Below are 14,454 nucleotides of genomic sequence, written 5' to 3' on the forward strand. Positions count from 1 at the left end.
AATCTGTTTAATTGCAGATCTTTAGGTAATTGTAGCCATCTATTTGGCTTTAAGTGGAGCATTTAAAATACCCCTATGTGTCTTCATTTTAAATTGTAACAATGTGGGATGTCTAGGTGGATTGTTATTAAAAGAAAAAGTATTACTTTTAATGGTGATTCATGGTGCTGATTTACATAGCCGGGGGCGGGGGGTGGGTGAGGAGGGGATGGGGGCATTGTGGAATCCTTGAAGTGTGAAGCCCCTCATTTGATGACTAATGTCAGTTGTAAGAACATGCACCATCATCTTCTCCAGATGCTGAATGTAATTGAAAATTGATTGATCACCTTGATGGTTCAGTTTATCTCTTCTAAATATATAAAGCTAATATTTTATGTGAATGTTTTGAGGGTTGAACTCTTAGGGAATTATATTGATTGAAAGAGAAGAGCCAGGCTTTTTATTTCTTTAACTGTGATTTGGAATCACCGAGGATGAAAGCAGTGTTGAATTTGAAGCTTCATTTTGGTGTTTAAGATGGGCCTTGAGGTATCAAGTGTCCAAGGCTGTGAGAATATGAACCTTTGGGATTAAAAAGGTGATCATTTTAGGGAACAGATATTCCTTTTGTGAAGAAAGACTCAGCACTTGTTGAAAGATTCATCATGAGGAATTGGTGTAATTTACAAAGGAGACCACAGTTTCTACAGCTGACACATTGTATATGAAAGGTTTCAGGGTGCTTTGTTTTGCTTTAAGGAAAGAGAACCACAAATAATGAAGGAATCCTTGGAATTTTTGGAATAGTCCAGGGAGAGAAATATGCACTCTAATCACTGATCCCATCAGGTAAATGGTGGGTTCTTGTTTTGTTTCAGTGTCTCTTTGAGACAAGAGAAATATACCTTTATTTTTTGTTTGGCCACACCACACAGCATTTGGGATCTTAGTTCCTCAACCAGGTATCGAACCTGTGCTCCCTGCATTGAAAGTGCAGGGTCTTAACCTCTGGACCACCAGAGAAGTCCAAGGGGGACATCCTGTTGACCTTTTCTCTTCTCCCTACTTGACTCTGGATGCCCATTTTGATGATTTAACAAGCATTTGGTCTTTCCATTGTTGTTGTTCAGTCGCCCACATATACCTATGTGGTATAGGACCTAGCCTCTTTGCGACCACATGGACTGCAGCGTGTCAGGCCTCTCTGTCCCTCATCATCTCCTGAAGTTTGCCCACATTCACATCCATTGCATCAGTGATGCCATCCAGCCACCTCATCCTCTGATGCCCTCTGTTCTTTCTGCCCTCAATCTTTCCCAGCATCAGGGAATTTTCCAGTGAGTCAGCTGTTCACATCAGATGACCAGAATACTGGAGTTTCAGCTTCAGCATCAGTTATTCCAGTGAGTATTCAGGATTGATTTCCCTTCAGATTGATGTCCTTGCTGTCCAAGGGACTCTCAGGAGTCTTCTCCAGCACCACAGTTCGAAGGCATCAATTCTTTGGTGCTTTGCCTTCTTCATGGTCCAGCTCTCAAAATCATATGTGACCACTGGGAACACCATAGCCTTTAGTATATAGACCTTTGTCAGCAGAGTAATGTCTCTGCTTTCAACACACTGTCTAGGTTTGTCATAGCTTTCCTGCCAAGAATCATACGTCTTCTGATTTCATGGCTACAGTCACCATCTGCAGTGATTTTAAAGCCCAAGAAGAGGAAATCTGTCTCTACTTCCACGATTTCCCCTTCTGTTTGCCATGCAGTAATGGGGCCAGGTGCCATGATCTTAGGTTTTTTTAACATTTAGTCTTAAGCCAGCTCTTTCATTCTCCTCCTTCACCTTCATCAAGAGGCTCTTTAGTTTCTCTTCACTTCTGCCATTAGAGTGGTACCATCTGCATATCTGAGGTTGTTGATGTTTCTCCCGCTTATTTTGATCCCAGCTTGTAACTCATCCAGCCTGGCGTTTCTCACGATGTGCTCAGCATACATGTTAAACAAACTGGGTGACAGCAGATAGCCCTGTGGTACTCCTTTCTCAATCCTAAACCAATCAGTTGTTCCATACAGAGTTCTAACTGTTGCTTCTTGACCCACATACAGGTTTCTCATCCATTAAAACATGAGCTGGTGCTGGGCAGAGCTCTCTTCACTTTGAAGAAAAAGCTTGCTTGGGTGCTGTCTTAAAATTCCAGCTCCAGTTTAATGATTCTGTTAACACTCTGCTTCTAAGTAAGTCTTTTTAATATTGTATAGAAACTACTTGACTCCTAAGGTTCACAAGACAGACACTGCTGGTTTCACGGCCAAAAGAGAAACCAGGAGAGACGCTGTAGGAGTTTATTCATGTCCCCTTCCTTCCTTTCGTGTAGGCCTCATGTCTGCTCCCTATAAGCCTTCAGCTTTATCTTCTCTGATGTTAGTTTTGTGTCAGGTATATTCTACATCCTTTTCCAGGTAATTCCTGGTTCTCTGTATTCAGTCCTGCCCATATGACATCTTTGAAATTTAAGTTCTTTGTAGCTTGCACTTATTTTTTGGTAGGAGAGGAAGATGGTTTGGTGCTCTTTTTGTTTGTTTACCTGACACCAGAATTTAATAGTCTGCTGTAGAGAAGTTTTTCATGAAGCTATGAGTCTGCACGAACCATTACCATATTAGGTATATGACTTTGAGGTGACAAATTTCAGAATGACATATTTTGAAAGGAGCCTTAATCTTCACCTTCTCATCTCAGATGAGTTTTCTGCTTTGTTATTTTATTTTCCCATTTCTGATGATGTGTTTGCTTGCGGCGGGCGGGGCTCTGTATCAGTGCTCTTGATAAAGCATTCAATTCTAAAAACACCATTATGGCTTTAATTTGTAAATTTTCACTGAAATGATTGCCATATTCAATCAAGAACTGTTTTCTTCATTTGAAATGCAGCAAGAGTGAAGCAAGTATTAAAAAAATTAGTGAATTACTTCTAGGTGAAACTAATATAAACAAATTAAAATTAGATAAAATAATACCTCACAGTTGCATAACACATTTTTTATTTTCTCAAGAACTGTCTCTTTAACCCATTCATTGTATTTATAGTTTTTGATTGAAGTAATGAAGCTGTATTCACAATTCTCATTTATTGATAGGCTTTTGTTTGGCAGAGGATGGGGACATAAAAGAATCTTTATTTTTAAAAGATTTCCCAAATGATTCTGCTATTTGTATTGGAATAGAGTCATTGCATTAGGTGCTGTATAACTTTACTTTAAATGTATATGATATAAAAGAAGAAATAACTAAACAAATCATTCTGCATGTTGAAAGTGATTTGCTTTCCCATTAATATTTCAGGAGAAATACTGATTAGCAGATGGCTTACTAATGACTTAGCAATTCCACTCCTAAGTACACATTCAAGAAAACTGAATCCAGTGCCTATGTCCCCCCAAATATATATGTGTAGAAGAATGTTAGTAGGTTAATTTGTAATAACTCCAAACTAGAAACAACCCAAATGTTCGTCCATAGTAGAATGGATAAACCAATGATGGTATATTCTCAGTGATTAAAAAGAAGAAACTATTGCAACATGCAGCAACATGAATGAATTTTACTGTCTTTTTGTTCAACCAAAGAAGCCAGACAAATGTGTACATGTTGCATAATTCCATATATGCTGATCAAGAGAAGGCAAAAATCACACTATGGTGATAGAAGTCAGATTATGATTTGACCTGGGAGAGAGCACAGGTGGAATCTTCTGAAGTATTAATAATTGCCTCTATCTTAGTGGTTTCCCGGGTGTATACATGTATAAAAATCACTGAACCACATGTCTGAGATTTGTGTACTTTATTCTTTGTGAGTTATGCCTCAGTAACATGCACACATGCACATCCCTCCACATGTGTATGTCTGTAACCTTGCTGCTGCTGCTGCTGCTGCTAAGTCGCTTCAGTCGTGTCTGACCCTGCGACCCCATAGACAACAGCCCGCCAGGCTCCCCCGTCCCTGAGATTCTCCAGGCAAGAACACTGGAGTGGGTTGCCATTTTCTTCTCCAATGTATGAAAGTGAAAAGTGAAAGTGAAGTTGCTCAGTCATGTCCAACTTAGCGACCCCATGGACTGCAGCCTACCAGGCTCCTCCGTCTATGGGATTTTCCAGGCAAGAGTAGAGCAGTGCTCAAATTATCCTTTGCCTGTTGAAGCAACCTTTTCCTCTACTTGTTCCTAAATACCAGCACATTTTCCAAGTTGGTATCTTGTTCAGAGATCTTTATATAAATGAATCACTTTCTTACACTGTATATTCTTCTGTCATTACATGAAAAGGTTGATAGAGAGGAGCCTGTGCTACCCACCCATTTATGACTCTTCTTTGTTGATCAGAAGTGAAAACCCCAGGGTGATGGTTTATTTTGCATGTTGATGTTGAGATTTCAATACATCTGAAAGGATACTCATTAAAATGCTTTAGCCACACATGTGTTTTTTAAAGATTTTATCCCTAGGTATAACTTTATATTAATTCAGATTAAATTGATAAAGTTCACTTTTACTTAACTCACAGAATAAAAATTAAAATAGGCCTAGCTTCTCAGGTAAAGGGCTCAAGTTGCTTAGAAAATTGCCTGCTTGAATATGGATCAGATCATATTCTCCTCAGTAAAAGTTGTCTTAATTGCTTACACAGTGTATGACATATGACTTCAAAATCCTTAGAGAATCTCAAATTCCTTTTAAGTTCCCACATGGTGTCCATACCCATATGATGTCATTAATCTCTTTAATAGCCTTCTTAACTATATTAACTTGTTGTTGTTGTTGTTCAGTCTCTCGGTCATATCTAATTGTTTGCGACCCCATGGACTGCTGCACGCCAGGCTTTCCTGCCAGAGCTGGCTCAAACTCATGTCCATCGAGTCGGTGATGCCATCCAATCATCTCGTCCTCTGTTGTCCCCTTTTCTCCTTCCTTCAGTCTTTCCCAGCATTAGTGTCTTTTCTAATGAGTCGACTCTTTGTGTCAGCTGGTCACAGTATTGGAGCGTCATTTTCAGCATCAGTCTTACCAATGAATGTTGAGGGTTGATTTCCTTTATGATTGACTGGTTTGATCTCCTTGCTGTCCAAGGGACTCTCGAGAGTCTTCTCCAACACCACATTTCAATTAGGAATACTGTGAAACAGTGAGCAAATTATTAATTAGGAATACTTACTTTGAAGCAATGAGCAGATTATTTTTGGAGCCTTATTTCATGCGTTTTAAATCTTTATTCTTCTAAGTGTGCCAGATGGAGAATAAAGAACTCCACTGACCAAGCAAATCTCTGCCCTTTAGGTGAAGGCTCTTTTCTTTTTTAAAAAATAGAAAATGCAGAGGTTTGGCTCTCATGGCGCCATGGTAGGAGACGTTAGTTAAGTACCTCTAAAGTGGGTGGTTACAAAAAGAAAGGGGTCAGAAAGCAAAGTAGAATTGAACAGCCTTACTGGGAAGTTCATAAAAACAAAGTTTATCTCTTGAAGAAGTGGGCTCAGGGTACTCCTTGAACTCCATGTAGCAGAATCTATTGGTATTTCTATTCCTGTTTTTTGTTGTTTTAAATTTTTTTTGAAATGGAGTTGATTTACAATGTTGTTTTTCAGGTGTACAGCAAAGAAACTCAATTAAACACACACTCACATATATATGTATATATATTTCTTTTTTGCATTCTTTCCCATTATAGGTTGTTGCAAGATATTGAGTATAATTTCCAGAGGTATATAGCTATATAGTAGGTCCTTTTTTGTTATCTATTATATATATATATACACACACACACACACACACACACACACACACACATATATATAGTAGTGTGTATATTTAAATCCCCAACTCCTAATTTATCACTCCTTGCCCCTTTGGTAACTGTGTTTCTTTTCTATGTCTGCGAGTCTATTTCTCTTTCTTACATAAGGTAAGTTCATTTGTGTCATTTTTTTTTTTTTTTTAGATTCCTGCATACAAGTGGTATATGATTTGTCTTCCTCTGGTTTACATCACTTAGTATGATAATCTATAGATCTATGTATGTTGCTGCAAATGGCATTGTTCTATTCCTTACTGCTAATATTGGTATTTTCTTTTGATCACATGAAATTAAAAACCTAGATTTCTGTGAACACTAGCTCACAGTGCAGTAACTTAACACCCCGCTAAGAGGTCTGAGCATCCAAGACCCTTGTCATATGGCCAAAACCTGTGTTTCTAGCATCAGTTTTAGTGTCTTTCCTCCCTAGTCACTGTAATCTACTCGCTGTCTTCTGGGTATTGACTTGGATATGCTCGTTCTAACCTTTTAATCACATATTCCAAGGAAGTCCTTCTTCCATTAAGTCCCATTCTTTCTGTGATGTGCGTGTCCTGAAGTGTCCTCTCCTTCAAACCCCTGAATTATCTCTGTTTTCATTTGAAGTGTTAATACCGCATCGTGTCAGTTCCAGCTTCGTGTTCACACTCAGGCTTGGAGGCCGGGGCCATATCTCCTGCAGTACCTCTCCCCTCTCTCTCCCTCTCGCTTGTCTCTGGGGATTTTTGCTACCCAGTAGACATACTGGCTGATGATATTGTCTTGAAACATACCCATGAAACTGGTCCTTTTTCTGTCATTACTTCGCCTCCCAGGAGGGCCTCTGAGTTAGATCTCCACTCTATTGTGTATTATTCAACCCTCACCTTCCCATTGGATTTGTAATTAGAAATTTTTATATTGCTCTCAGAATGTTTTCACTCCTACTTATGGAAAGTAAGCCTGTCATTCAGTGATACTTGGCAAGTTTTTAAGATATACTCAGACTTTTCCTAGTTGCTGTGGGAATTCATACAGTCAATAAAGTGTAGAAGCTGAGGAGTCTTTGGAGATCATTCTAGATATAAAAGGTGCCAAGTCAGACGCTGGAGGGGAACTGGACTCGAGCTGCTTTGTTGCTCTGTTCAGTGCCCACGTACTCTTCTGCTCTTCTCTTCTGATTCATTCTAGGCCTTCCTCACATACCTAAGACATTTTCCTCCCCTGAGGTTTAAAATGATGTTTTTTTGTGACTGCTCCTGCCTGGGAGTGAGTGACCATGGTCTCATTTTTCTCTGAGGGCTTTGGGACTCAGTCATCTTTGGATTGCATTTCTGGCCTTTGGCTGCTCTCTTTGGTGTAGAGGAATTCATCTATACTATAAGTCAGCTTCTGTTTCCCTTTTTTTGGGTATTGGTATATAAATGTTGTTTGTAGGCTCACCCATCTTTATTTTTACATTTCAGCAAAAGAAATGATTATCTTCTTTCTTCTTGCTTTCTTGGCCAACATAATCCTGAAATTTGAGTATTCCTTTAATCTTACCTTCTTAGATTGCATGTTTAATATTCAAAAACATGTGTTTTATTTTTTCCATGGTTTAGGCATCTCCTTCTCTTCTGGAATATCCAGTACTTTTGTCAATACTTATTTGTATCTGTGTTGAGGTCATTCCATCCAGAAAATGTGTTTCCTGAGGCAGTTTCTCTAATTTCTCTTTGCATCCTTTGTGCTTAGCATAAAAGCTGGTGATTGTGAGAAATTGATGAAACCTGGCTGCACCAGTAGTTCTGTGTCTGTAAAGTCCCATGTATCTGGACCTTATTCCAGATGATCAAGGTTTTATACCTTCCTGTTCCTGTTCTCCATCAAGATCATTATGGTGGTCCAGAGGCTAGTAAGACTGTGTTTCCAATGCAGGGAGTGTGAATTGGATACCTGGTCTCAGGAGAAATAGATCCTGCATGTTGCAGCTAAGACCTGGAGTGGGCAAATAAATAAGATATTAAGACAGATAATTGTATGTATATTAAGGGGAGTCATATGGGCATGACCATCTCTTTGAGAGTAAATACAAATCCCAGGCATTCATTATTATCCTGAAGAAGCCAGCTCTTTGAGGCTCATTCATAGTGTGTGTGGGGTGATGATTCATTAAAAGAACCCTCGGAGCAGATCTAAAAACATAAACCATCTATCCTTGAACAAAGATAACCCTGCTCTACTGTTGGCCATAGGGTACTTCTTTATCAGCCTGGAGCACATCCCATCCATAGTGTGCAATTCCAGATGCGGCATCATTATTTGGCAAAGTCAGAACAGTAAAAGGATCATGAACAGTGTAGAGACTTAGAGGAGGCGTGTTCAAGTTTGTACATGTGTGGAAGTGAAATTTGAGGTGAATCTTGAAGGATGAGCATTTCTTGATTGTTGGAGTAGATTTAGACAGAGTATTGCATGCTTCCTATGAAACAGGGTGTCACAGAGGGCAGGGGATGTTGGTCATAAACCTAATCTGCACATACATTTTGCTCTTCCTCCAATAGCTGGAATATGAAGGACTGGAGAGGAAAGAATGGATGGTGAGATGCAATGAGAGCAAATTAGGCAGGAGCTTTGCCAGAAGAATGGAAGGAAAAACAGAAGAAGTGTTTTCCTGAGTGTATTCGTGGGGGTTGGGTTTGGAGTGTTGAGGGAAGTGAGTGAAACCCCAACAGTGATGGGAAACTGGGTGTCCTGAACCAGAAGACTTTATATATGGATACAAGAGTCTGTGTATACAATTTAATAACAAATAATTTATATCTTTGAAGGCAAAAGGAGAAGAGGGTGGCACAGGGTGGGATGGTTAGATAGCATCACTGAGTAAATGGGCGTGAATTTGAGCAAACTCTGGGAGGTGGTAAAAGACAGGGAAGCCTGGCATGCTACAGTCCATGGGGTCGCAAAGAGTTGGACATGACTTAGCAACTGAACAAGAACAACAGTAACAGCTTATACCTTGAGTTTTTTTTGTTCATGATAGACTTTTTGGTCTGTGGAAACCCTGACAAAGTATGTTTCAAAATAAGGATTACTTCTTCCTTAAAACAAAGTCTGTTTTTCTATCTGAATTGTTTTGTTTTTTAAATGAAAGTGAAAGTGAAGTCGCTCAGTCGCGTCTGACTCTTTGCAACCCCGTAGACTGTAGTCTACCAAGCTCCTCCGTCCATGGGATTTTCCAGGCAAGAGTACTGGAGTGGGGTGCCATTTCCTTCTCCAGAGGATCTTCCCGACCCAGGGATCGAACCAGGGTCTCCCGCATTGTAGGCAGACGCTTTACCATCTGAGCCACTAGGGAAGCCCTTTTTAAATGAGGTATAGTTCATTTACAATGTTGTATTAGTTTCAGATGTACTGACTGCAAAGTGATTCAGTTACACACACATCTTTTTCATGTTCTTTTCCATTATGGTTTATCACAGAATATTGAATATAGTTCCCTGTGCTATACCATAGGAATTATATATAGTTGGTTATCTACTTTATATATAGTAGTGTGTATATATTAATCCTAAGAATTGCTTTACTTTATGAGCCTTCTCTAAAAATTATTTCTTTGGCTATAATTGCCAAGGTTTTTGCCGTTGGCAAAATCACGATGTGTATCATAAATGGAAACTAAAAGGATATTTTGTTCATCTAAGATATGAAATTCTTCTATAGTTTCCTTATCATTTAGTTGTTAGGTCCTTAGTTTGTATCTCTAGTAAGAAGAAATCCATTACTTGTACAGGCAGGTATTGGCTCTTTGCACTTTAGCTTTTTTTTCGTTTAATTGCTAGAAATGATGCATACCGCACTATACACTTCTTCAGTTCAGTTCAGATCAGCTGCTCAGTCGTGTCTGACTCTTTGCAACACCATGGACTGCAGCATGCCAGGCCTCCCTGTCCATCACCAACTCCCGGAATCTACCCAAACTCATGTCCATTGAGTCAGTGATGCCATTCAACCATCTCATCCTCTGTCGTCCCCTTCTCCTCCCACCCTCAATCTTTCCCAGCATCAGAGTCTTTTAAAATGAGTCAGCACTTCACATCAGGTGGCCAAAGTATTGGAGTTTCAACTTTAATATCAGTCCTTCCAGTGAACACTCAGGACTGATCTCCTTTAGGATGGACTGGTTGGATCTTCTTGCAGTCCAAGGATTTCTCAAGAGTCTTTTCCAATACCACAGTTCAAAAGCATCAATTCTTCGGCACTCAGCTTTCTTCACAGTCCCACTCTCATATCCATACGTGACTACTGGAAAAACCATAGCCTTGACTAGATGGACCTTTGTTGACAAAGTAATGTCTGTTTTTTAATATGCTGTCTAGGTTAGTCATAACTTTCCTTCCAAGGAGTTAAGCGTCTTTTAATTTCATGGCTGCAGTCACCATCTGCAGTGATTTTGGAGCCCAGAAAAATAAAGTCAGCCACTGTTTCCACTGTTTCCTCATTTATTTGCCATGAAGTGATGGGACCGGATGCCATGATCTTGGTTTTCTGAATGTTGAGCTTTAAGCCAACTTTTTCACTCTCCTCTTTCACTTTCATCAAGAGGCTCTTTAGTTCTTCCTCACTTTCTGCCATAACGGTGGTGTCATCTGCATATCTGGGGTTATTGATATTTCTCCCACTTCTTCAGTTCAGTTCAGTAGCTCAGTCGTGTCCGACTCTTTGCAACCCCATGAATCGCAGCACGCCAGGCCTCCCTGTCCATCACCATCTCCTGGAGTTCACTCAGACTCACGTCCATCGAGTCCGTGATGCCATCCAGGCTTAGAATGGTTAAAATTACACTTCAGGACTGACCATACCAAATCTTGGTGAGGGCATAAAGAAAGTGAAACTCATCCACTACTGGTGAAAACGTCAAAAGATGTAACCACTTTGCAAAACAGTATGGTGGTTTTATAAAACATTAAACACGTACTTACTCTATGATCCAGCTATTTCAGGAAATGAAAGCATATTCTAATCTGAAGAGTAGACTTGTGCATGAATGTTCATATAATATTTTGTTTATAATAGCTCTAAAGTGGGTCTGTATGTCCATCTCTAGTGAACAGATAAACAGAATATGATACATCCACATGATGGCATTCTGTTCATCCACAGAAAGGAATGAACATTTGAGACATGCTACAACATGGATGGATCTCAAGTCTATCATGTTAAGTTAAAGATACCATACTCAAAAGACCACATACCATATTGTTGTTTGTTCAGTTGCTAAGTCATACCCAAGTCTCTGAAAACACATATTATATGGCTGTGTTTATATAAAATTCTAGAAAATACAAGTAAATCTGTAGTGACAGAAAGCAGATCAGTGGTTTCCTGGAGATGGGCAGAGAAATGGTATTGTTGCAGGAGGGGGCACCCCTTCCAGGGCCTAAAACGGGGCTATTATCTAACACTCGGAATTGAATTGTCCAAGGAGACACGTGTGCTGAGAATGCAAGAGACTGCATTGGAAAGGGGTGTCTGGGCAGAGAGCAGGAGGGTAAGGGAACCCAGGAGGACTGCTCTGTCACATGGCGCACAGTCTCTGGTTTTATGGTGATGGGATTCGTTTCAGATTGTGGCCTGTCATTCTGATGCAGGGCCCTTCCTGGTGGTGCACTCATTGCTCAGCCAACATGGATGCCAAACAAGAAGAATTCTGAGGAGTGGTAGGACACATGGCGTCTCCTTTTGACCTTTCCCGAGTTCTTCCAGTTGGTGGTGGCTGTTTAGTTCCGTGTTCCTTACCAGGACTTCTGTCATGAAGTAACTCATGCAATGGTTACTGTGGTTCCTGGCCAGGATGGGTGATTTCGGTCAGCATGCTTCCCCTAACAGTACGGTGGGATTATAAAAGTAGTAGAGAAACCTAAATGTCCATCAACAGAGGAATGGGTAGAGAAGATGTGGTACGTGTATACAACGGAATATTACTCAGCCATAAAAAGGACAGCGATATGCCCCTTGCAGTGATACGGATGGATCTAGAGATTATCATATTAAGAGAAGTAAGTTAGAGGAAGACAGACAGCACGTGATACTGCTTATATGTGGAATCTAAAGTAAGTGGCACGAATGAACTTATTTACAAAACAGGAATAAAGTCATGAGTATAGGAAACAAACTTAGTTACCAGGGGAGGGGAGGGAGGCAGGGAGAGAGAAATTGGGAGACTGGGATTGACATATATACTTGTTTAGCTGCTAAGCCGTTTCTGACTCCTTTGTGATTCCACGCAGCCTGTCAGGCTCCTCTCTCCATGGGATTTCCTGGGCAGGAATACTGGAGTGTGTTGCCATTTCCTTCTCCAGGGGATCTTCATGACCCAGGGATTGAACCCATGTTTCCTCCACTGGCATGTGGATTCTTCAGCACTGAACCACCAGGAAAGCCTGAAAATCCACTACTGTATATAAAATACATAACTAATAAGGAGCTACTGTATAGCACAGGGAACTATATGCAATAATCTGTAATGACCTATATGGGGAGAATCTACAAAAGAGTAGATATTTGTATAACTGATATACTTTGCTGTACAACACAAACAAAGGCAACATTATAAATCAACTATATTATGAAATTTTAAAAAAGGTATAAAAATCTCAAAAGAAAAGTGGCTTTAAGAAACTTTCAGGGCTGTACATTCATTGTATTGACTGTGGCAAAGGTTTCACTAGTATATATTTATGTCACAACTTTGCCAAATTTAAATATATACAGTTTGCTGTATGTCAGTTACATCTCAGTAAACCTGTTTTTTAAAAATAAAAATGGCAAACTATAGAAAATAAAATGTTCCCAGTGGTGTTATCTACATTTCAGAATGTTAGGTGCATCTATGTAACTGATGGGTATTCTTTAAGGTTCTCAGTAGTATAAACGACACCATACAGAGTGGGGTCTAAATTATCTAATTTTTGGCTTCTTTGGCCTTTCTTTAGGTTATGAGTCAAAGGGGAAAATTAAGAAAAAAAATTTATCTAACATTTTCCTTGTTTCTTTTTTTCAAGTGAAATAAGTTGTGGCGTGCTGCAATTTATGGGGTCGCAAAGAGTCGGACACGACTGAACGACTGAACTGAACTGAACTGAAGTTGATTTGTAATATTGTGTTAGTTTCAGGAGTATAACATAGTGATTCAGTAGTATTTTCACAGACTATCTTCCATTATAGATTATTACTAGGTAATAAGTACAATCCCCTGTGCTGTGTGGCATATTCTTGTTGCTTATCTGTTTCCTCTATAGTAGTTTATATCTGTTAATCTCAAACCCCTAATTTGTCCCTTTCCTGCTCACTCTCCTTTTCATCAACCACAACTTTGTTTTCTATATCCGTGAGTCTGTTTCTGTTTTGTACATACATTCGTTTGTATTGTTTTTGTAGATTCTACGTGAAAGTGATATCATATAGTATTTGTCTTTCTGTGTCAGACTTAGTTCACTAAGCATAATATTCTCTTGGTCCATCTTTGTTGCTTCAAATGGCAGTGTTTCATTCTTTTTTATGGCTGAGTAATACTCCATTTGTGTGCGTGCGTGTGCGTGTGTGTGTGTGTACCAACCACCTCTTCTTAATCAAATTTGCTGTTGATGGGCACTTGGGTTGTTTCCATGTCATGTCTATTGCAAGTAGTGCTGATATGAGCGTTGAGATGCATCTGTCTTTTCAAATTAGTATTATCTGTTTTTCTGGAAATGTACGCAGGAGTGGGGTTGCTGGATCATACGGTAGTTCTGTTTTTATTTTTTTAAGTAACCTTCATTTGTTTTCCACAGTGGTTGCACCAAATTACATTCTCACCAGCAGTGTAGGAGGGTTCCCTTTTCGCCATATGCTTAGCAACATGTGCACTTTTAGACTTTTTGATGATAGCCATTTTGATAGGTATGAAGTGGTACCTTGTTGTTTTAATTTGCATTTCTCTAATATTTAGTGATGTTGAGCATCTTTCCACATGGCTGTTAGCCATCTGAATGTCTTCTTTGGAGGTCCAGTGGCATCCTTCATTAGTGTGTGGTTACTTATACAGTATTTTCTTTGCTTCTGACCAATGAAATATGGTTGGGGAAAATACCAGAAGTTCAGCGCAAATGTGAAATGGAAGAATTTTCCCAGTATTGCCAATATCTTTTTTCTATTTTCATTCTGTATTTGCACAAGTAATCCATTTTCTATATTGTAGATCCCTTTTAGGGGGAGCTCTGCCTTTTATAGAAATGATACACTAACTCAGAATGGAATAACTGAATAAGTTAGGATTTGTTTTAGGTTCCCCCTATAGCATGGGTGCTCTATTTTAGGCAGAAAAAATGGGTTTGTTTGAAATAATGAAATGAGCAAATTCTGTACCGAATATCTCGTTTGGGTACATCTGCCTTGTTAGCTGAAAGTTCCAGAATTTCATTCGATTTTCTGGAGGAATTGAGTTTCATCTCAGAGGGAGAGAATTAAATACCGTTAGGTAGTCTTAACATTTGACTGCATTTTACTGTAGTGTATAAAAGTTAATATATTAGTCAGGGAACTTGGGTTGCTCAGTGACAGAAATCCATCTCAGCCAGGCTTAACCGTCCATGGGATTTACTGGCTCTCTTGTAAGTCAAGTGGG

General features: G+C 39.5%; 1 protein-coding gene across 2 annotated transcripts in view; it reads left to right on the forward strand.

Moving 5' to 3' along the window:
- VPS41 (VPS41 subunit of HOPS complex) overlaps positions 1-14,454 on the forward strand; it is a 197,803-nt gene that overhangs the window by 52,402 nt on the left and 130,947 nt on the right. The gene's annotated exons all lie outside the window — the stretch shown is intronic.

Source organism: Capricornis sumatraensis, chromosome 5, assembly GCF_032405125.1.
Source record: "Capricornis sumatraensis isolate serow.1 chromosome 5, serow.2, whole genome shotgun sequence".
Taxonomy (NCBI): Eukaryota; Metazoa; Chordata; class Mammalia; order Artiodactyla; family Bovidae; genus Capricornis; species Capricornis sumatraensis.